Raw genomic sequence first — 22,911 nt, forward strand, 5'->3', positions numbered from 1 at the left:
GATGTAGACAAGCTTATTCTAAGATTTATATGGTAGGAAGAGGCTGAAGAATAGCTAAAACAATTTGTAAAGGAAGATTAAAATGGGAGGAATTAATCTACCCAATTTCAAGATTTCGCAGTAATGATGGAGGGTAGATACATAGATCAATGGAATGGAACAGAGAACCCAGCAATAGACTGACACAAATACATTTAACTTGGTTTTGACAGCAGTGCAAAAGCTATCAAGGAAGAATAGACTTTTCAAAAAATGGTACTGAAACAGTTGGACATCCCTCGACAAAAACAAACAAACAAACAATGAACCTTAACCTAAACCTTACACATCTTACACAAAAATTAAATCAAAGTGGATCATAATCTTAAATGTAAAAGCAGGACATTTTTAGAAAAAAAAAATAGGAGAAAATCTTTGGCATCTAGAACTAGGTGAATAATTCTTAGACTTGACACCGAAAGTATGATCAATAAAAGCAAAAACTGATCAATTGGATCTCATCAAAATGAGTTAAAAATGCTTCATAGAAGATCCTTTTAAGTGGATGAAAACTCAAATTACACAGTGGGAAAACATATTTGAAAATCCCATAGGAGACAAATGACTTGTATCTATAATATACAAAGAACTCTCCAAACAACTTAAAAAAATCCAACTAGAGAATAGGCAGAAGACAGGAACAGACATTTCATGGAAGAGAATAAACACATGGCAAAGAAGCACATGAAAAGATGTTCAACATCGTTAGCCATCAGGGAAATGCAAATTAAGACCATAATGAGATATCAGAGAATAACTAAAATTAAAGTATAGTGACAACATCAAATGCTAGCGAGTACGTAGAAAAATTATATCACATCACTGGTGGGAAAATAAAATGGTTTAGCCACTCTGAGAAACAGCTTGACAGTCTCTTTTAATCCTAAAAGTAGATTCACCCTACAATGCAGTAATTGTACTCTTGAGCATTTATCCAAAAGAAACAAAAACTTAATGAAGTTCCCACAGAAACTTACACATAAATGTTCATAGCAGTTTTATTTCTAATAGCCACAAACTGGCAACTCCCCAAATGTCTTTCAATGGGTGAATGTTGAAACAGATTGTGATAAAATCTTATGATAGAATACTACCGAGCAACAACAAGGAACAAATTATTAATATATGCAAAAATTGAAATGAACTTCAAGGGAATGATGCCGAGGGAAAAGTTTTTAAAAGCCAATCTCCGAAGATTAAGTAATTCATGATTATGTTTACATATTATTCTTAAAATAACAAAACTGTGGAGATGGAGAACAGATTAGAAGTTGCCAAGGGTTAGAGATGGGGGTAGAAGGTACAGCGGGGGAACTCTGTGAGGTTTTTGTGGTCCCAGTACAAATAATACAGCAATCTTGGTTTTAATCCCTAAAGATTTTTAAAAGCAATTCCTAGTAAGAGGTGTCCAGATATTTAGCAATGGCAGCAGATTAGAGGTATAGCTCCCCAACATGACAACTTCGAAAGAGATCTATACTATCAATACTAATTTAATGCATATGTTAATTTTTAAAAGGCCAGTCACAATACTTAAATGGTACATATCTTAACGATATTACTCTGGGTATCCAGCTATACCAGATGGACTAGCAGGATTTTCTGTCCATTCAATCTTATTTAAGACAGTAAATCTTATAATAAGACAGTTAAAAAAAGAAAAAGAAAAACAACAAACCTCAACTACAGTTGGATATTCTCACAGCAAGATGAGGTGAAAATACGTAGCAGCGGTTCAAAAGCTTAAGCAGTGGCACCTAAATTTGGCTGCACATTAGAATCCTCTGAAGCACTTTTTAAAAACCCTCACACCGACGGTTGGTCATACTAGACCAATACAATCCTTTTAACTCTCCTCAGACGATGCCAATGTCTAGCCAGAACGGAGAACCAGCGGACTAAGCAGAAGGGGATGTTTCTACAAAGATCTCTTAACAGTAAGTCCTCTCACCCAATCAAGATTTACCTCCCCGCAAAGGGGTAAAGAAGGCTAGATGTTGTCCATACTTGCTTAGCTTTAATTAGCACTTGTGACTTGCCCAAAACCTAGATCATGTTTCCCCTAAATTTCACGTTATTCCCTAAGTTTATCAAACCCAAGGCTAAGGGGTTTGCCAGGATGAGATTTTAAGTGCTCACACAGGGGAAGTCCCTGGCAAACCAGGACAGCGGTCACTCTACACTGCAATGTAAAGCATCCTAAATAACCCTGCCACTGCTCCCAGATACTAGTCTGTGCCAACCAGTGGAGAAAAGGCATTCTCCATTACTACCATGGCAAATGCTACTGTACTTACCTTGGCTAGTCCCTATCTTTTCCAGGCGCCACTCCCCTTCACCTGCTGGTGGACGCTTCGGCCAGCTGACAATGCAGATATTTTCAAACTTTAAGGTGAATAAAAATCATCTGGAGGGCCTGTTGTAACAGAGATCACTGAGCCCCACCAGAGTTGCTGATTCCATAGGGCTGGGACCGGGCCCTAAAACTTGAATATCTAACACATTATCAGGGGATGCTGGGAAAGCTGGTCAGGTAATGGTAAAGCTGGCCAGGAAAAAGAAACCCGACGTGTCAGATCATAAAGTATGGAAGGGCAAGCCCGCCGGCAGTCCAGGCCGGGGGGAGGGGGCGGACCTGGGTCCCCAGCCCTACAGGGCCAACGGCAGACCGGCTCGGGCGCCCCTCGGAAGCGCGGGGTCCCCGCTGCCGAGTCTGTGCCCCCGGCCGGCCCCGGCTCCCCTCTGCCCACCCTGCGCGCGGGGGCTGCAAACAGCCGCGGAGAACCAGGCAGGGCGGGAAGGGGGGCTCCAAAGAGGGTCTGGCGACTTGAGTCGCTCCGTTACTCGGTGGGCTCAGCGCGCGCCGTGGGGGAAGAGAGGTGGAGGTCCGGGAAGAGGGGACGGGCGGCACTCACGTAGACCAGCAGCAGCCATGGGTAGACGGCGGGCTCGGCCACCACGGGCGACTCCAGCCTCAGCTTCTCGCCCACGTTTTCGCGCGCGGCCCCCGCACCAGGCTAGTCTGGCGGTTGGGGGAGGGGCGGGGCGCCGCCGGCGGGGGCGGGACAGGCGGGCGGGCGGGAGGCTGAGGGGAGGGAGCCTGGCCTGGGCCTCAGCCGGCGCCGCCGCCGCCGCCGCCGCCGGCCTGCTCCCGTCCGGCCCCCGGCTCCCTCTTTGTGGTCACAGGCCCGGGGCCTCCAGCGCTGCTGCCAACTGGGGCCGGCGTGAGGCAAGCACAATGAGCCGGGGCCCGGCTGAACCACTCACTCGCAGCGAGCGCCTCCCGCCCCGTGGACCCGCCCCCACGCACGCACGTACGCACGTACGCACGCACGCACGTACGCACGCAAGCACGCACGCACGTCTTCAGCTGCCCCCCCCCCCCCGGCCACACCCACCGGCCCGAAGTGGAGACCCGGGGAGACCCCTCGGGGCCTGGGGTGGCGGGTTCGACTCCCGCCCTTGACGTACCGTGACACCTCCCCCCCAATATGTTTCTAGGTATTATATGTATATATGAATATACTATTATATACACACTTGCGTATGAATTTATATGTGTATGTACATGCGCATATTTACATATAGGTGTGTGTGTGTACACATTGTATATATGTATGTGTATATATCTTATATATATGATATATGTATGTATATATACGATGAATTTCTATATACAGTACATATATATTTTTATGCTATATGCTTTTATATGTAGGTGTATATGTGTGTCTATATGTATGTACGTGTATGTATTGCATATATTATATGTGTATGTATGTATACTGTCTATATGCACACCTAAATATCTTTGTATGTGTGTATATACGTATGCTATATATGTACCTAGGTGTGTATATTGCATATGTTATACGTATGTGTACATACTGTATACATACCAACTATGCATTTTATATGTGTGTATGTATAGTGTATATGTATGTGTGTATTGTCTATATTGTGTGTATATGTGTGTATACATACTGTATATATACAAACTGCATTTTATATGTGTGTATATATGTATGTGTGTATTGTATATACTATATGTGTATATGTGTGTACGCATACTGCATATGTACACAGCTGTATATTTTTGTATGCTTGTACATATGTACGTGTGTGTGTATATACACACACACCCCATATGGATTCTGTTTGTCTGGAGAACCCTCACTGATACGGACACTTATGACAATTGAGTACCTGCTCTTTGCCAGCCAGGGAGCCAAAGGCTTGTCTTTCGGTGTCTCCCTTAAGTATCACGAGTCCCAGGAGGGAAGGTGATGCTGCTCCTACCAGTTGAGGTGCCTCAGGGTCAGTTAGGTGGACAGGGCGGGGGGCTGGAGCCTGGTGGAGCCCAGGTGGAGTTCTAGCAGCAGTACAGCCTAGCAGTCCCACTTCCCCGGGTGCTTCTCACAAAGACGCCGAGGGAGAGTCGGGATCTGAAGGAGGGAATGAGGAAGCTTCCGTGGGTCCGCAAGCCCAGACCAAGGCTGACTCGTCAAGAGTGTTAGAGGTCAGGACTGTGGTTACCCTGGGGGTGGGCTTACACAGAGCCATTCATATCCTGAAAAAGTATCCATTCTGCTCTTGTTTGTATGGTTACCCCCCTCCCCCAAATCTTTTAAAAACAGATTCTCTTGGTTGCTGGGAACACACACGGGGAAGTTGTGTGTGAGGGGGTATGATCCAGGGGACAGGGAGGATAAGCCCCCCACTCGTAGGGCAAGGAGTGGCTCAGCTTTGTGAGCTGAGGATGGCCCACGAGGTTCCAGAGAGAAGGGTCCCTGCTCCGTTCCTGCTCTGTGCACCCCATTCCCAGCCTGAGAAGCCCAGAGCCACCCACCCCCCCGCAACACACGCACACCAGGGAGGAGAGCCAGTCACCCTGGCTCCCAACCTCCGGCTCCAAGGCTCCCGGCACTAGGAGCTATTTTCAGCTTTCATGCCCTAGGACACGGCCAGAGCTATTGTCTCCGGAAACTCTCTGTCTGTCTCTCGCCCGGCCTCCCTCCCTTCCTCCCTCCCTCCTCCGCTTCTTCCCCTCCAGCTCCATCTGTCCTCCCCTCCACCCTGCATTTCTACCCAGGATGGCTCACAGACAGCTGCTCCCCGTGCCCACCTGCCACCATTCCATGGATGTCAAAGCAAGCCCTGGGGACTTCCCTGGAGGTCCAGTGATTAAGACTCCGAGCTTCCACTGCAGGGGACGCGGGTTCGATCCCTGGTCAGGGACATAAGATCCCACATGCCACACAGCACGGCCAAAACAAAATGAATAAATAAAGTTATAGTGATGAAACAGCCCTAGTGGTGCAAGGATGGGACGTATAGCTCTATGGTATAGAAAAAAGGTCCAGAAACAGATATATGAGAACTTGATATGATAGAAAGTGGGGAAATTAAGGAGTTTTCAATAAATGGCATTAGGACAATTGCATATCCATGTGGGGAAAAGTAAATTAGAAAAAAAAAAAAGCAAGCCCTGGTCAGGTGTGACCTTGGGCCCAGGGCCATTGGCACAGGTTGTCATGTGGGATGTTCTTCCTTAGACTCCTCCCTCCCTCCTGTGTCACTGTCACTTCCTCCAGAACCTTCCTGGACTCCCCTCCACAAGCCCGGGGTGTGCCCTCACCCGCCCTGGATCACCAGAATTCCAATCCCGGCCCACCCTTCCCCGCCAGGTAGAGAACTGTGCATGGTCAATAAGACCGTAGAGGTCATTGGCCATTGCTATTGCAGCTGGAATTGTTACTGTGTTTAGATAGGGTGACCAACACCCGCCCCCAGTTTGCCCAGGACCGCTCAGGTTTGAGCGCTGGAACTCTGGGGAAACTCTCAGTCCCGGGGAACCCCAGAAGGCTGGTCAGCCTATTTAGGACAGATCTTTCACTTGATCTCCCAACCCCCGAGAGCCAGAAAGGGAATCTCCCCCCTCCTTCCATTGTAACCTTCATTCATTCATCCACTCATCCCTTTATTCAACTCCTTTATTCAGCAAGTATTTATGAAGCATCTACTACACAGCAGACACTCTTCTAGGTGCTGGGGACATAACAGCATCCCTGTCCTCAAAGAGCTCACGTTCTAGCGAGGGCAGCAAACAGTAAACTGAGAAGGTGTGATTTATTACATGGGGATGATGTCTCGGAGACCACTGCAGGGCAGGGGAGGTGGGAGAGGAAAGGGGCAGTTCTAAATGCAGGCGCTGACGGGATTGGGGCAGACCTTGCCCTGGGCCAGGCTGGTTGCTTCAACACAGCTGTCCTCGCCCAGAGCCATCCTGCCCCCGCCTCACCCAGTTCTTCCGTGATGTGTGGGGAAAATCTGTGGTTGTCACAACTGGGAGGGAGGGCCCCTGGAATCAAATGGGTGAGGCCAGGGATGCTGCTAAACCCCACACAGTGCCCAGGAGGGGCCCTCAGCAGAGGATGACCCGCCCCGAATAACCCCAGTGCCACGGGGGAGACCCTGCACTAGTATTATTCAGACCCGCTGGTGCCCCGATTCCTGCACAGGCAGGGACTCTAACCGGCTCACCTCTGTATCCCGAGGTGACCTAGAGTGGGGCAGCCACGAGGGCTGAGATGAGTATCGGGGGTGAAATGACAAACCTCTGCACCCACTCTCCCCTCCGCACCCCAGGGGCGATGGTCTCTATCTCCTCCCCGTGCAGGTAGCTTTTCCCTGAGCCATTTCTTCTTGTCAAGGTCCCTGTCGCAGGTTGGGTTCCCCGAAGATGACGTTGAGAGCAAGGATTGGAGTGCAGGTGGTTGATGTGAGGCGTGCAGGAACAGATACAGCTGCCATAGGGTCCCACAATTCCACTCCCGGGCATAGATCCGGAGAAAACTCTAATTCAAAACTATACATACACCCCTGGCATTTCCCTGGTGGTCCAGTGGTTAAGAATCCATGCTTCCAGTGCAGGGGGCGTGGGTTCCATCTCTGGTCAGGGAACTAAGATCTCACATGCCGTGTGACAATAAAAGAAGAAAGAAAAAAGAAAGAAAGAAAGAGAGAGAAAGAAAGAAAGAAAGAAAGAGAAAGAGAGAGAAAGAAAGAAAGGAAGAAAGGAAGAAGGAAAGAAGAAAGAAAGAAAGATACATGCACCCCAACGTTCATTGCAGCACTATTTACAGTAGCCAAGACATGGAAGCTACCTAAATGTCCACTGATGGATGAATGGATAAAGAAGATGTGGTACATATATACAATGGAATATTATTCAGCCATAAAAAGAATGAAATAATGCTATTTGCAGCAACGTGGATGGACCTGGAGATTATCATACTAAGTGAAGTAAGTCAGAAGAGAAAGACAAATATCATATGATCTCACTTATATGTGAAATCTAAAATACGACACAAATGAACGCGTCTACAAAACAAAAACAGACTCACAGACATAGAGAACAGACTTGTGGTTGCCAAGGGGGAGAAACAGTGAGGGAGGGTTGGATTGGGAGTTTGGGGTTAGCAGATGCAAACTATTAAATATAGGATGGATAAACTACAACGTCCTACTGTCTAGCACAGGGAACTATATTCAGTATCCTGTGATAAGCCATAACGGAAAAGAAAAAAGTTTTATTTATAGGTTCCATCCCTAACTGAGCTGGCCCATCCCCTCCCATGTTTCTAAGTGCAGCCCGAGGCTGCAGACTTCCCACCGTGGTCTTCAGCTCCAGAGCAAGCCACCTGCGAACCACCCACATCTTCCCAGGGGCTGGCAACTCTCCTTTGCTACTGATTCCAAGACACATCCAAATAGCAAAAATGTGACCATGAAAAGAAACTCAGGCATGTTCAAATCAGGGAAATAACATTCTTAGCTCTGTTCAGTACTCGCTTAATTTTACAAGAGCTTAGAGTTACAAAAAAGTTGCAAAGATCTGTACAGAGTGTACAGAGTGCCGTGGACCCTGACCCAGTACCCCTATTTCCAACTCATTAGTACCTTAGTGTGACATGTTTATCCAACTAAGGAACCCAGATGGATACATTGTTATTAACTAAAGTCCACACTTTATTAGAATTTCCCTAGTGTTCCCCTAACATCCTTTTTCTGTCCCAGTCTCCTCTGGGCTGTGACATTTCTCAGACATCGCTGGGTTTTGATACCTTGAAAGTTTTGAGGAGGACTGGTCAGGTGTTTTGTCCCTCAATTTGTTAGTCTGTTTGTTTTCTGATGTTTTCTTATGGTTGGTCTGGAGTTATGGGGTTTGGGGCGGAAGACCCAGACAGAGATAAAAATGCCATTCTCCTCAGGTCACATCAAGGATACACACCATCAACGGGACTTATGACAAACGATTTTACCCTTGATCACCTGGCCAGTATCGTCTTTTTTTTCTTGCTGCGTTGGGTCTTCGTTGCGTGTGGGCTTCTGTAGTTGTGGCACGGGGGCTCAGTAGTTCTGGCTCCCAGGATCTAGAGTGCAGGCTCAGTAGTTGTGGCCCACGGGCTTAGTTGATCTGCGGCACCTGGGATCTTCCCGGACCAGGGCTTGAACCTGTGTCCCCTGCATTGGCAGGCGGATTCTTTTCTTTTCTTTTTTTCTTTTGCAACCAAAACGTTAATCCCAAGGATTCTCACAAAACATATTACAAATGACAGCCTGAAAAAAAAAATTGCACAGTAACTCAAAGTTCAGCTCTACAATATACTCTTAATCTGGCAGGACATTGGTATCTTGATAATCTCAAATTTCCAAAAAATATTACAAAGAGCTATGTATTCATGTACAGCAATCACAGAGGGGACGTATGACCTAACTCAAAGGTAAACTAACTTCCTTGAAACTTCTTAGATTTTAAACTCCCTGGACAATCTCTTGTCCGGTGTGAAGACTAGTGGAATTTTTAAACCTCTAATATAGGGTAAGGGTGCGGCTTTCATTTTTACCTGCTGGCTTGGGTTCACAGCACCTTTTAAAGACTGCTTGCTTAACTACAGCTGCATACCATATCCCAGCTACAGAAAGTCTTTTCAATGTTTGCCAGTGTTGTTTCCATAATAGTAAACATCACACTTTAGGTGGGCAGGAGTTAGAGTTTTATTATCAGTCTAGGCAAGACCAAAAATTCAAAGCAAGTTCAATTTTGCTTAAGGGAACATTGTAAGGTAACAATTCTTCATATTACATGCCTCCCAGGACCCATTTCAAACCATAGAGAATGACACCTTTATGTGTCACTGTCCCAAGAGACAAACAAATGTGAACAACTAAAACATTTAAAAAGTGCACCAAGCTTCGGAAGTCTCAAACAAAACTTGAATTTTCTGTACATACTCCTGCCAAATGAAGTTATTGCCTGTACACCACTCCTCTTGCAAAGTGGTCTTCTATTTCCTTTCATCTGACCTAGATCGGCTAGGAGACCTAGAGAAAGATCAGGACGGCTTGTGATTTCTCTCTTGGGACAGGGATCTCTCTCTTCTCCTATATCTAGAAAGGGACCTGCTCTGGCTGACGGAGAAGGCTCTCCATCTTGGAGATGTGCGGGAGGTGGAGGACTCCTCCTCCCATAATCATCTCGAGGGCGACGACCCCAAGAAGGAGGCGGTCACGATTTCGACTTCTCTTTTCCCCATTCGACAGGTCCACTCTTACTCGGCAGCCACATAGTGTTCTCCCATCTAGTTCTCGGACAGCATCGGCTGCATCTCGGGGATCTTCACATTCAACGAGAGCGAAGCCGGGAGGGTTTTTAGCACCCCACACACTTCAGAGTGGTCCATAATAGCCTAAAGCTCGTTCCAATTCAGCCTTGTTACCACTGTTTCCAAGATTCCCTACATAAACTTTACAGTCCAACGGACAGGAATCACGTTGCAAGACCCTCGTGGCTCCTGGGTTTCACGGGCCACAGGGTGGTCCCGGGCCTCTAGAATCTGGTAGCTGAATCTGCTCGCACAAGCTGTCCTGTGGGGATGCGTTTTCCCCTATGTGTCCAGCCCGGGGCCCTGCTCTCTTGGCCCGGCCTCCCGGGTGAGAGGGTGAACCCCAGCTCCCCGGAGCAGACACTCAGAGCCCTGGTGACTGGACTCACGGCTGACGGGGCTGGAGCGGCGGCTGGACACGTGTGGCCAGCCTGGTGGTGTTTGGCCCCGTCTGCAGTTCCAGTTCCAGCTGAGAAAGAGCCTCCCTGTGTTACTTTCTCCTGGTTGTGTAAGGATCCCCGGTGTCATTTGACAGAAATGTAGACGGTGTGTTCTTTCTCTCTTTTCTCCCTGCTTCCTCTCCTCCCTCGCTGCCTCCCTCTCTCCCTGTACCTCTTTCCCTGTTCCGCTCTCCCTCTACCTCTTTCCCACTCCCTCTCTCGCTCTCCCTCTGTCTCTTCCTCTCTCCCTCCCTCTCTCCCTCTCCCTCCCTCTCCCTCTCTCTTTCCTCTCCCTATCTCCCTCTCTCCTCTCTCCCTCTTCCCTCTTCCTCTCCCTCTTCCCTCTGCCTCTTTCCTCTGCCTCTTTCCTCTCCCTCTTCCCTCTCCTCTTTCCCTCTCCTTCTCTCCCTCCCCCTCTCTCCCTCTCCCTCTCTCCCCCCTCTCTCTCCCTCTTCCTCTCTCCCTCTCCCCTGTCTCTGCCTCTCCCTCCGTCTCTCCCTCTGGGAGGGAGTGAGGGAGATGGAGAGATGGAGGGAGCGGGAGAGTTGGAGGGAGAGGGAGAGGGAGAGGGAGAAGAGGGAGGAGAGGGAGGGAGGAGACGTCTCTCCCTCCCTCCCTCCCTCTGCCTCCCTCCCTCTCCTCTCTTTCCCTCTCCCTCCGTCTCTCCGTCTCCCTCACTCCCTCTCAGAGAGGGAGAGACGGAGGGAGAGGCAAAGACAAGGGAGAGGGGGAGAGGGAGAGAGGGAGGGGGAGAGAGAGGGGGGAGAGAGGGAGAGCTCTCTTCCTCCCTCCCTCTCCCTCTCTCCTCCTTCTCTCCCTCTCTCCCTCACCCTCTCTCCCTCTCCCTCCCTCCATCACTTTCCCTCCTTCTCCCTCTCCCTCTCTCCCTCCCAGAGAGGGAGAGACAGAGGGAGAGGGAGAGGGGGGAGACAGGGACACGGAGAGGGAGGGAGGGAGGGAGGGAGACAGAGAGGGAAGCAGGCACCCTCTCGCCTTCTCCCTCTCCCTACCTCCTTCTCCGACTCCCCCTCTCCTCTCCCTCTGTCTCTCCCTCTCCCTCCCTCCCTCTAGGAGAGGGAGAGGGAGAGGAAGGGAGGGAGAGGGAGAGAGGGAGGGGAAGGGAGACGGAGAGGGAGAGACGTCTCGCCCTCCTTCCCTCTCCCTCCCTCGCCCTTTCCCTTCCTCTCTCCCTCTCCCTCCCTCTGTCTCACCCTCTCCCTCCCTCTGTCTCTCCCTCTCCCTCACTCCCTCCCAGAGAGGGAGAGATGGAGGGAGAGGGAGAGACGAGGGAGAGGGGGAGAGGGAGAGAGGGAGGGGGGAGAGAGGGAGAGGGAAGAGGGAGAGTGGGAGAGAGGGAGAGAAGGAGGAGAGAGGGAAAGGGAGGAAGAGACCTCTCTCTTTCTCCCTCTCTCCGTCTCTCCCTCTCTCCCCCTCTCTCTCCCTCTCCCTCTCTCCCTCTTCCCTCTCTGCCTCTTCCCTCTGCTTCTTTCCTCTGCCTCTTTCCTCTCCCTCTTCCCTCTCCTCTTTCCCTCTCCTTCTCTCCCTCCCCTCTCCCTCTGGGAGGGAGTGAGGGAGATGGAGAGATGGAGGGAGCGGGAGAGTTAGACGGAGAGGGAGAGGGAGAGGGAGAAGAGGGAGGAAAGGGAGGGAGGAAACGTCTCTCCCTCCCTCCCTCTCCTCCCTTTCCCTCTCCCTCCGTCTCTCCGTCTCCCTCACTCCCTCTCAGAGAGGGAGAGACGGAGGGAGAGGCAAAGACAAGGGAGAGGGGGAGAGGGAGAGAGGGAGGGGGAGAGAGAGGGGGGAGAGAGGGAGAGCTCTCTTCCTCCCTCCCTCTCCCTCTCTCCTCCTTCTCTCCCTCTCTCCCTCACCCTCTCTCCCTCTCCCTCCCTCCATCACTTTCCCTCCTTCTCCCTCTCCCTCTCTCCCTCCCAGAGAGGGAGAGACAGAGGGAGAGGGAGAGGGGGGAGACAGGGACACGGAGAGGGAGGGAGGGAGGGAGGGAGACAGAGAGGGAAGCAGGCACCCTCTCGCCTTCTCCCTCTCCCTACCTCCTTCTCCGACTCCCCCTCTCCTCTCCCTCTGTCTCTCCCTCTCCCTCCCTCCCTCTAGGAGAGGGAGAGGGAGAGGAAGGGAGGGAGAGGGAGAGAGGGAGGGGGAGGGAGACGGAGAGGGAGAGACGTCTCGTCCTCCTTCCCTCTCCCTCCCTCGCCCTTTCCCTTCCTCTCTCCCTCTCCCTCCCTCTGTCTCACCCTCTCCCTCCCTCTGTCTCTCCCTCTCCCTCACTCCCTCCCAGAGAGGGAGAGATGGAGGGAGAGGGAGAGACGAGGGAGAGGGGGAGAGGGAGAGAGGGAGGGGGGAGGGAGGGAGAGGGAAGAGGGAGAGTGGGAGAGAGGGAGAGAAGGAGGAGAGAGGGAAAGGGAGGAAGAGACCTCTCTCTCTCTCCCTCTCTCCGTCTCTCCCTCTCTCCCCCTCTCTCTCCCTCTCCCTCTCTCCCTCTCCCTTGTCTCTGCCTCTTTGTCTCTCTGTCTCTGGGAGGGAGTGAGGGAGATGGAGAGACGGAGGGAGAGGGAGGAGAGGGAGCGAGGAAGAGGGAGAGAGGGAGGGAGAGAGGGAGGGAGAGAGGGAGGGAGGGAGGGAGGGAGAGATGTCTTTGTCTTTCCCTCCCTCCCTCTATCACTCTCTCCCTCTTCCCCCTCCCTCTCCTGCTCCCTGTCCCTCTCCCTCCCTCTATCCCTCTCTCCCTCTCCCCCCTCCCTCTCCTGCTCCCTGTCCCTCTCCCTCCACCTCCTTCCCTCTCTGGAGAGGGAAGGAGGTGGAGGGAGAGGGAGAGGGAGAGGGAGCACGAGAGGGAGAGAGGGAGAGGGAAAGAGGTATAGGAAGAGCGGAACAGGGAAACAGGGACAGGGAAAGGGGGACAGGGAGAGAGGGAGAGGGAAAGAGGGAGAGGGAGAGGGAGAGCAGAGCAGGGAAACAGGGACAGGGAAAGAGGGAGGCAGAGAGGGAGATGGAAATGGGGAAAGGAAGGGGGGACGGATAGAGGGAGAGGGAGAGAGGGACAGGGAAAGAGAGACAGGGATGGAGGGAGGGAGAGAGGGACAGGACAGGGCAAGAGGGACAGGGAGAGAGGGAGGGAGAGAGGGAGGGAGAGAGGCAGAGGGAGAGATGGAGGGAGAGTGAGAGGCAGGGAGGTAGAGGGAGGGAGGGAGGGAGGGAGACAGAGAGGGAGACAGGGAGAAGGGCTGATGGGGGCTCCCTCCCCCTCCCATCCTCTGCCCACTGCTTTCTCTTTTTTCTGCTTCAACAAACACCAGGCGCCTTTCAGATCAGCCCTGAAGTCAACGTTGATGCTTGGGACGGCCTGACCTCCCCGCTGCCTTCCAGCCCAGGACCACAGCTGGGAGATGAAGTCTGCGGGGCCCTGGGGGAGGGGCAGCGGCGGCGGAGGTGGTGGAGGCAGGCACCTCCTCTGACGCCCAATCTCTCCTCCTTTACGAGGCAGCCGCCAGCTCCCCTCCCTGACTCCCCAAGATTTGGGGCCATTTTAATATGTGTCGATAATGCCATGAGCTACTATTTAACTTTTCCACGAGGACCCATCTCCCGAAATGCAGTGGTTTTCAGGCTTGGCTGCACTAGAGAACCCCCAGGGAAAGGAGAGACGTCTGTACCTCCCTCTCTCTCCCTCTCCCTCCGTATCTCCTTCTGGCTCTCTCCCTCTCCTTCTGGGGTGATGCCCGATGAGCTCAGATTCGCAGATGTTCCCCCCATCCCCTCTCTGTGCCTTGCGTGGGGCCTGGGCCTTCTCACTGTGGCCCGGGAACAGCCTCGACATTCAGACATCGGTTCCTGCAAGGACACTTGCGTTTGGTCCATACCGCATGTGGCTGCAGTCTGTGCTTCTCCCGTTTAGCATCTTCAGTAGATGGGGGCTGTGCATGAGCCCTTCATCTTCCCCGCAGACACCACTGGTGCTTGCTCGGCCTCGCGGGTGATGTCCACGGGGGACAGACCTGTGTCCCCACCTTCTTGGGCTGCAGACAGGCCACGTTGGTCCTGTGGTGACTGGGGGCTCCCAGGAGAACCCCACCGCAGACCCAGAGAGGTGGCCCCAGAGAAGGTGGCGTACGCCTGGGGCCAGGCCTCACCAGCCAACCACGGGGCACCTGCAGCAACAGGTCTCTCGCCGTCCAGGGGCTGGGTGTTCGGGCGCCGTGGGGATGAGCTGCTGTCTGCACGGCAGCCAAGTTTGTATTGTTGAGCCCGGGGAGGCCCCTGGGTGGCTCCTGGAGAGCCTGGTCACATTTCTTCCTGCCCTTGGCCTTAGAGCTCATCATGGTTCACGCCGTTTCTGGTTCCAAAAGGACCTGTGTTCATAAAGACCACATGTTAGGACAGCACCAAAGTGTCTAGAAATCCAGGCCAGGAGGAGGAGGGAGGGGGTTTGGCTGTGCCCGCCAGTGGTCTGAGAGCCCTCCCACCCACAGAGACCTGGCCCGGGGCCTGTGGGGAGGGCGTGGCCCACGGTCCCCAGCGCTGGCTGTCTCTGGGTTCCAGGAGAACTGCGCGATCCTCGGGGAGCTGGTAAGGCTGCAGGCTCAGAAGTCCCGCCTGCTGGGATTCAGCACGCGTGCCGACTCTGTGCTGGAGATGAACATGGCCAAGACCAGCCAGGTGGTGGCCACTTTCCTAGGTAACCCCGCCTCCCCGAGTCCCAGTGGGGACGGGGGTCAGGTGGACCTTGACTGGACGTGGTGCTGCCTGAGACCCCACTGTGTCAGCCCTTGGGGGTCGCCTTCCCCAACCCTTCATTCTGCCTCGAGGGGCGTGGGGTGGGGGGCGGCTGGGCGGCTGCCACAGGGACATAGCTGAGCCTCTCCCCTCCGCCCGCAGATGAGCTGGCCCAGAAGCTGAAGCCCCTCGGGGAGCAGGAGCGGCCGTGATCCTGGAGCTAAAGAAGGCTGAGTGCCAGAGGCGGGGCCTGCACTTTGACGGGCCCATCAACGTCTAGGACCTGCGCTACTACATGAACCAGGGGGAGGAGACGCGCTACCACGTGGACCAGTACCTGCTCAATGAGTCCTTCCCCATGCAGGTGGTCACGCGCAGGCGGCTGGGCATCTCCCAGGAGCTGCTGGGGCTGACCTTCGACCTGGAGGAAGGCGCCAACATGCGTCACGAAGATGAAGATGTGAGGCTCTACACGGTCCGGGACGCGGCCTCGGGCAAGGTCATCCATCAGCAAGTTCTACCTGGACCTCTACCCTCGGTGCATGCGTGGGGGAACCTGTCGGCCGTGGGCCGGGGCTCCTCTGTGGTAGCGGGGCCTCACCCGCGTCCCTCCCCAGGGAAGGGAAGTCCGGGCACATGGCCTGCTTTGGCCTGCAGCCGGGCTGCCTGCAGCAGGACGGGAGGCGCCAGATTGCCATCGCGGCCATGGTGGCCAACTTCACCAAGCCTACGCCCAACCCGCCCTCCCTGTTCCAGCATGATGAGCTGGAGACCTACTTCCATGAGTTCTGGCAAGCGATGCACCAGCTCCGCTCCCAGGAGGGTGCGGGCGAGGGGCTGAAGGCAGGGGGCGGGGAGGGCCCGGGCTCTCCCGTGGTCCTCAGGCAGGCCCTCGCCACGGGATTCTTCCGCTGATGTCACCCCGCACGAGGAGACGCCCTCGGTGTCAGTTTCCATCATCAAACCCCACGCACTGGGCGCGTAAACAACGGAAGTGGATGTCCTCGAGACTCTGGAGGCTGGAAGTCCCAGATCAAGGAGTCAGGACTGGTTCCCTGCAATGTTAAATACAGGTATTCAAGAGTTGCCTTTAAAAAAGACAAAATAGAAGAAAGGAACGTTGCATGCAAGGCTGGTGACAGGCGGTGATGAGAACCAGAGGTTAGGCTCTGGGGCCGGGAGCACCACGCCCTGTGAGGCCCTGGGGCTGCTGCCAGTCTCGGTGGAGGCTCAGCAAGTCCCAGTGACTTCCCAATGTGGGGGGGGTCCCCAGATGAGCGTCTGGGCCCAGGACCCAGTGCTCGTTCAGTCTTCCTGCAGTCAGCCCTTCGTCCTGAGAGCGATGCTCTCACAGACTGCAACCGGAGCGCGTGGGGACACTTTACTGAGCTGTGCAGCCGTCACTACTGCCCTGTTCTGGAACATTTCCCTCACCCCAAAAAGGTCCCTCACGCCCTTAGTTATCATTCCCTCCCCTCCCCTGTCCCTGACAACCAGGAACCCACTCTGACTCTGTGGATCTACCTGTTCTGGACGTTTCCCCTCAGTGGGGTCACACCCTGTGTGTCCTTCTGTGTCTGACTTCTCTCGCTGAGCACCGTGCTCTCACGGTGCATCCACGTGGCAGCGAGTGGCAGGGCTTCACACCTTTGCGTGGTCGAGGGCCGGAAAAAAGACAAACGAAAAGAAGGGCACGTTGCCTGCGACTCTGGTGACAGCCGGGGATGAGAACCAGAGGGTAGGCTCTGGGGCCGGGAGCGCCGCGCCCTGTGAAGCCCTGGCGCTGCTGCCAGTCTCGGCGGGGCACGAGCAGCGCCGTCCCCCAGGAGCTGCTGGACAAGCTCATCAAGTCCCGGCTGGCCAACCCCCGTGCGGCCGGGCCGAGGGAAAGGAAAGGGGCTCCCGGACCGCCCGGCTGGAAAGCGCGGCCTGGACACAGTGCCAGCGCCCCCGTCTCCTTCCTCCCGCCCTCCAGGCCTCTTCAACCTGCGCCAGATCGTCCTGGCCAAGGTGGACCAGGCCCTGCACACGCAGACGCCCTCGGACCCGGCCTAGGACAATGCCCGCCTCTGCCAGGAGATCCTCGGGGTCCCAGCCACGCCAGGTAGCCAAGCGCACGCCGGGCCCACCTTAGCGGTCGGTTGGCGGCTACTGCCCAGGTCAAGAGGATCCTCTGGTGGTGTGTGAAGGGGGACCGACTGACGGGCTCTGGTCGAGGCTCGCTGACCTCTGGCCTCTTCCTGCCTGGGTTCCTGGGCTGGTCCCTCCAGCTGTGGCCCGCGGAGTCCGAGGGTGGGCTGGGCGTATCTGCACGTGCTTTCTGGAGAGCCTGGAAGAGGCAGGAGAGGGCTTCATACCCCGGACGGAACGCGTCGACGAGGTTTGCCCGAGCGTGTCGGTGCGGAGACGCAGTTCACTCCCTCGTGAGCGCTTTAACCCGCGCTCTCCCCGTGCTGGAGGGCGAGCCCTGACTCATCCCTCGGAGCCTCGGGCAGCTGTCCCTGTAAGAGGCTTAGGGGTGAACCCTCGTGAGCTTCAGCAGAAAGTCGGCAAAGATTGATTTGTGTCCCTCCACTGAGTTGCCCGCAAGGTCCCCGTTTTCTAGAAGTGTTGGGCCAATACTCCCTCTAGTGGCAGGGGACTCAGACAGGGCTGCTTTGAGGCCCCAAGCTCTGGGCTCTGGGGAAGGGGCACGGAGCGGCCAGGGGGCCGGGCAGGAGCCTCTCCGCATGTGTCCCAGGGACCCACCTGCCTGCGACCTTCGGCCACCTGGCAGGAAGCTACGACGCCCAGTCCTATGGCTACCTGTGCAGCGAGGTGTACTCCGCGGACACGGTCCACACACTCGTTTCAAGCAGGAGGGCGTCCTGAGTGGCAAGGTGAGAGGCCGGCCTGCCGTGCAGACCAACACGGAGGTCCTTGGGCCTGGGCCTAGATGCTTTTGCCGCCCGCCTGGGCCTGCCAGGCTCTGAGGGCCCTGCCCAGAACCCCCTGCTCCCCTGCCCTTTGTTGAGTCACAGCAGAGGTGGCCACACCCACACCCTCTGTGAAGGGGGTGCTCCACCCTCCTGCAGCCCCGCCCCCTCTCCTCAGGTTGCCATGGACTACAGAAGCTGCATTCTGAGGCCAGGGGGCTCCGAGGATGCCAAGGGCATGGTGAAGCTCTTCCTGGGTTGTGACCCCATGCAGGACGCCTTCCTCCTGAGCAAAGGGCTGCAGGTTGAGGGCTGCAAGCCGCCGGCCTGCTGACGGCACGGGGTTTTGCCCCCCCAGGCGGGCCGGGTGCCTTAGCGCCCCGTCGGGGCGGGGGAGGGGCCGTGTGTCCTCCCAGCCCCCGAGTCCCCGGCGGCCGGCCTAGGCCAAAAGTCTCCACCTGGAAGTGTCTGGAAAGCCTGGCATCAAGGCTCCCCCTTGTTGCACTAATGCAATCCCTTCCTGGGGAGCTTTCCTGGTAACAAAACGGTTCTTTGAAAACGCAGCCATTAATAAAAAAGACTCTACTCCTGGTCTCTGCCTGCCGTCCCTTCCACCACAGGAGTGGCATGGGGGCCGTCACACTGGGGGGAGTTCTGACCTTGGTCGGGGATCAGCCCTGGGGCCGTGGTGACGCGTCTGGGTCACTGGGAGACGGCTGAGCTGTGGGGTGAGTTCAGACGGGGATGGTGCCCCGCACCCCGACCGGGCAGGCTCTCCAGTGAGGGGGTGTCAGTTTCCTGCCGGCCTCTCGCCCGTCTCTGTTTGGCATCTCGGGGGCTGTGACTGGCTGGAGCTGGTTCTGGCGGTGGGCACAGCTGCGGGAAGCCCGGCTGGGGCTGTCCCTGTCCCCGTGTCCTGTCCTCCTGCTCACGGCCGGCCGGCTGGCTCCCTCTGGTCATCGGCAGCTGCTGAAGTCTGGACCACAGCAAGGGGCCGCCTTCCTGGGTCCTAGCAATTCTTCCCAAAGGCCTTAGGGATGTGTTTTGGTGGCAGTAGGAATTCAGAGAGGGTGCTGCACCACTGGAGCGGTAGGGTGGCTCTGGACCGTCCCGTGTGTCCTTCCCTGGCCTTTGAGCTCCTTGGGAGCCCTGCCTCCACAAAGGACGCCAGGCAGCGGAACGAGGGCGCGGGCGGCGCCCCGACCTTCTCCCCGTGGCCCAGGCGGGCAGGCCGTGCCACGCTCTGTCCTCTCCTCAGCCTGCCCGCCCGTTCTGTTGTTATTTTACCGAAGAGGACACAGACATTCAGAGAGGCTAGGGTCCATGCCTGAGGTCTCATATCCAGTAAGTGTCAGAGCCGGGGTTTGAACCCAGACAGCCTGTCCCGGAGACCGCGCCCTAACCTCTACACAAACCACCTCCTGGTTCCCTTTATTAGCACAAGACTCATTTCCCTGACAAGCCCAGGCCCCATAAAGGCAACCCTGCCTCCCCCACGTGACCAGCCCTTGCCAACTACTCACCCCAGTGGCAGAGGGACGAGCCACACAGGGGACCCGCCCATCTTGGCCATGGGGACACAGACACCCACTCACACCCAGAAGGACCTCCTCTTTACCTTAGGCCACACGCCCATGCCGAAGGAGCTGCTGTCTGCCAGCTGGTGCAGGTACAGTTCTGTCCTGGAAACAGAGAAGGGACCAGAAGTAAGGGAGGACCCACCCACACCAGTGGCCTGGCAGGGCAGGTGGGCATCATGGCACGGGGCTCCACAGAGTGCCCCAGGTGGCCCCGGGGTCTGCCTCAGGCCCTGGCCCTGCCTCCCGAATATTCCTCACTTGCTGCCCTCAATGGGCCCTTCTTAAGTGAAGGCCTTCCAGAAGCTTCCTTACTCCTCAGTTACCCTGCTCTGAAAACTGGGAGTTTCCTCCCTAATCTGCCCTCTCTCCAAAGGGTAAGGTGCCCCTCTGGCCTTAGCCAGGAGGCTCAGGACAGGTTGGGCCTGCCCTTCAGACGGGGGTGGAAGGCAGGAGACAAATGATGGGGGACGCAGAGGCAAATTGAAAATTATCACCCCTCGCCTGGGGTGAGCACTCCCTGGAGCTTCACTAGATAGAACCTTACTCATTCGTTCAACAGATGAGGAAACCAAGGCTCAGAGACAGGGAGCCACATGTCCAAGAATTCCCAGGAGTCAGCGAGGGGCAGAGATGACTCCCTGGGCCACCTCCCCCAGAAGGCCCTCCCAGATGAGTCTTGTGGCTTCTCTGCTGTTCCACCTGGTGCCTCCTCGCCCTGAGCTACCTCAGGTGCACCCAAGGCTCTCACAGAGTTTAGGAGCTTCTGGAAGATTTGGGGTCTGCTGTTCCTTGCCCACCTCCCACGCTGCTGTCAGAACCTGTACCAAAATGTCACCGTCACAGCAGACATCCACCACCACCCCCCAGCGTGTATAAAGAGCCATATGTGAATTATCTCACTTAATCCTGTAAGGTCAGCAGTCAAGGTACTATTTCCACTTTACAGAGGAAGAAACGGAGGTTCAGAGCAGGTGACACCTGGCCAGGTTCACCCAGCCCAGGAGCAGTACCAGGCAGCAAGAATCAGAGGCCAGATTCCTAACCACTGGGCTCCACTGCCTCTCACCTCTGGGCAGAGGCAGGGCTGGGGCCCTGGAGAGCGGAGGCCCTTTGTCTCACTGCCCTCGGCTGTCCCTGCTCAGCCCAGTCGCTCACCTGAGAGCCAGGTCCAATCCGGATAGCATCTGGGAGAAAACCTCGAAACTGCCTTCCCCTTCCAGCTGCCGGGCCACGTGGCTCTTCTCCAACAGCATCGTCTGCCAGGGGAGAGGACAGGCGCCGGTCAGCACGAGGCCCCGCTAGGCTGCCCGCACACCCCCACCAACCCCCAGGCCCACTCTTCGAGGCAGCACCTCAGGCCCCAACTTGGCTGGACGCCTCCAAATCAAAACGTGCCAGGCCTTTGTCTCACTGATTCAGCGTCCACGCAGGCAATCAACGAATGCAACGGGCTCATTCCGATGAAGGAATCCAAGGGTACTAACAATTAACCCAGAGCCGCCCTCCAACACACTCTTATGCAACCGAAGCCCTTAATAACTTGACCCACATGGTGATGCACGGTAGACTTTCAGGGCCGGGACAGAAAGGGATTTATCGTGCACCAGCGAGTCTGGGTATTCTCCTAGCTCCGCATACAAACAACCCTTCTAATAACCTAATCCTGTTTTCTGTTCAAACAGAATGTTGGTGGGGGCGGGGGGGGGGGAAGGGGAGGAGCCAGGTGATTTCAGAGAGAGGAACAAACAGGCCATGTGCCTGTCACACACGGGCGGCCGCAGAAGGCCAGCGAGCGCCTGTTTAATTTCAGCTTACGCTTTTAAGACCCAGCTAATGAGCGGCTGAATTATGTATCTACTCATGAATATTTCATCCCTGTGATACTCTGAGGCACAGACGAGCTGGCCTGCTCCGGGAGGAGATGTCTGGGCACTGAGTGAGGTGGGGAGGAGCTGGCCTTGGCCTGGGGAGCGATGACCATTTAGACACATTCCAGGGTCCCAGCTGGAGGCGTGGGCCCTGCTGAGTGGGGCTGAGGCTACTGCAGTCCCAAAGAGCCCCCTCTCCCTCCCACCCAGAGGCCTCACCTGGAGCTGGGCGGCCGTGACTCGGCCTGTGGCGTTCAAGTCCAGTGACATCACCATGGAGCACCGGGTGGCACGGCGGCTGTGGCCGGTGAACACGGAGCCAAAGGCCCGGAGGACAGTGAAGGTGGCTCGAATCTTCTCCACTGGTGGGGCACAGACAGGGCATCACCCGTGGCCTGGGTGCTGCCACCCCCACCTCTCACAGGACCCCATTCTGGCCCCAGGCCCCAGCAGGGGCCCCTCCACTCCCCCAACTCAGCTCTAAGCCACACCTCTTCCGCTGCTGGGCTGGCCCTGTGCTGCAAGCAGGGGCGCGGGGTGAGCAAGAGTGAGTCCAGAAGGGGAGATACACACACCTAGGATTGGTACGATCTGAGTGACAAGGGCTGCCCTAGGGCCTCCTGGGCCTGGTGGAGTCTAGGAGGAGGGCAGAGCATTAACATTCTTGGACCTGCTCTCGGGGAACGCCCATCACAGCCAGCTCAAAAAGCCCAGCAGTCCCAAGCTTTTTAACATAACTATTTAACAAGCACCCACTATGTGCTAGGCACCTGGATACAGCCTAGCCTGACTCCCACTCCCCCAACACACACTTTCAGCAGATCTACATTCTGGGAGGGCCTCTCCTTGCTGTATCCCCAGCTCCTCACAGGGCTCTAACCTGGGCCAGGTGCAGAACAGGTGATCAATAAAGCATTGGAATAAGCCCAGTGGAGAAGCAGGATAGTACAATGGTTAAACAAGCTTGAATATGGCCTCTCCCCGTTGTTAGTCACCTGATTTGGAGCGAATAAATTAACCTCCCTGTGCCTCAGATACCCCATCTATAAGATGGGGGTAATAATAGTACTTACTTACCTCATGTGGTTGCCACAAAGACTAAAAGATTTAATAATGTAAAGTGCTCAGAACATGCTCCAAATGTGGTGGTGTTAGTATTGTTTGTTATTATTAGAAAAGCAATACTGCCTGGGCCATATATTCTCAGCAGGGGGAATACTGCCCCCAAGAGGGCAGAAACTGATTCTTGAGGATGGGGGCAGTTTTCCTTTCTTATGTATAGAATAGAGCACAGATACACACACACACACACACATGTCTGTGTGTGTCTGTATATATATACACACATACACACACACTGCATAAACAAATATATGGTGAATCTATGGCATTAACTTTTCACGGTGGGAGACGATTAGGAGAAAGAACAACTAAAAAGGCTCCTCAGAGGGGCAACAATACATTGAGGACACTGGCCCAGGGGTAACAGCTCTGGAGCCAAACTGTCTGTGTTTGAATCTCGGTGCTAGGATGTATGAGCTGTGTGGCCTTGGGCAAGCTGGTTAACCTCCCTGCGTTTTAATGGCCTCATCTATAAAATTCAAATAATAATAATGTCTACCTTATAGGGATGTTTTAAATAATAAATAAGTTAACCTGCTTGGAATAGAGCC

The 22,911-nt window shown here is 54.8% G+C and overlaps 1 long non-coding RNA gene and 1 pseudogene across 2 annotated transcripts in view; one reads left to right on the forward strand and one right to left on the reverse strand.

The window, feature by feature from the left end:
• The window catches only part of LOC309613820, a 1,113,403-nt gene that overhangs the window by 223,343 nt on the left and 867,149 nt on the right, over positions 1-22,911 (reverse strand). The gene's annotated exons all lie outside the window — the stretch shown is intronic.
• On the forward strand, positions 14,696-18,124 carry LOC309606812 (thimet oligopeptidase-like; annotated as a pseudogene). The gene is made up of 6 exons: positions 14,696-14,837; positions 15,038-15,413; positions 15,493-15,688; positions 16,859-16,979; positions 17,616-17,754; positions 17,969-18,124. The product of its transcript is annotated as a thimet oligopeptidase-like (transcript).

This window comes from Balaenoptera borealis (genome assembly GCF_965194805.1).
Source record: "Balaenoptera borealis genome assembly, chromosome: 1".
NCBI classification, from domain to species: Eukaryota; Metazoa; Chordata; class Mammalia; order Artiodactyla; family Balaenopteridae; genus Balaenoptera; species Balaenoptera borealis.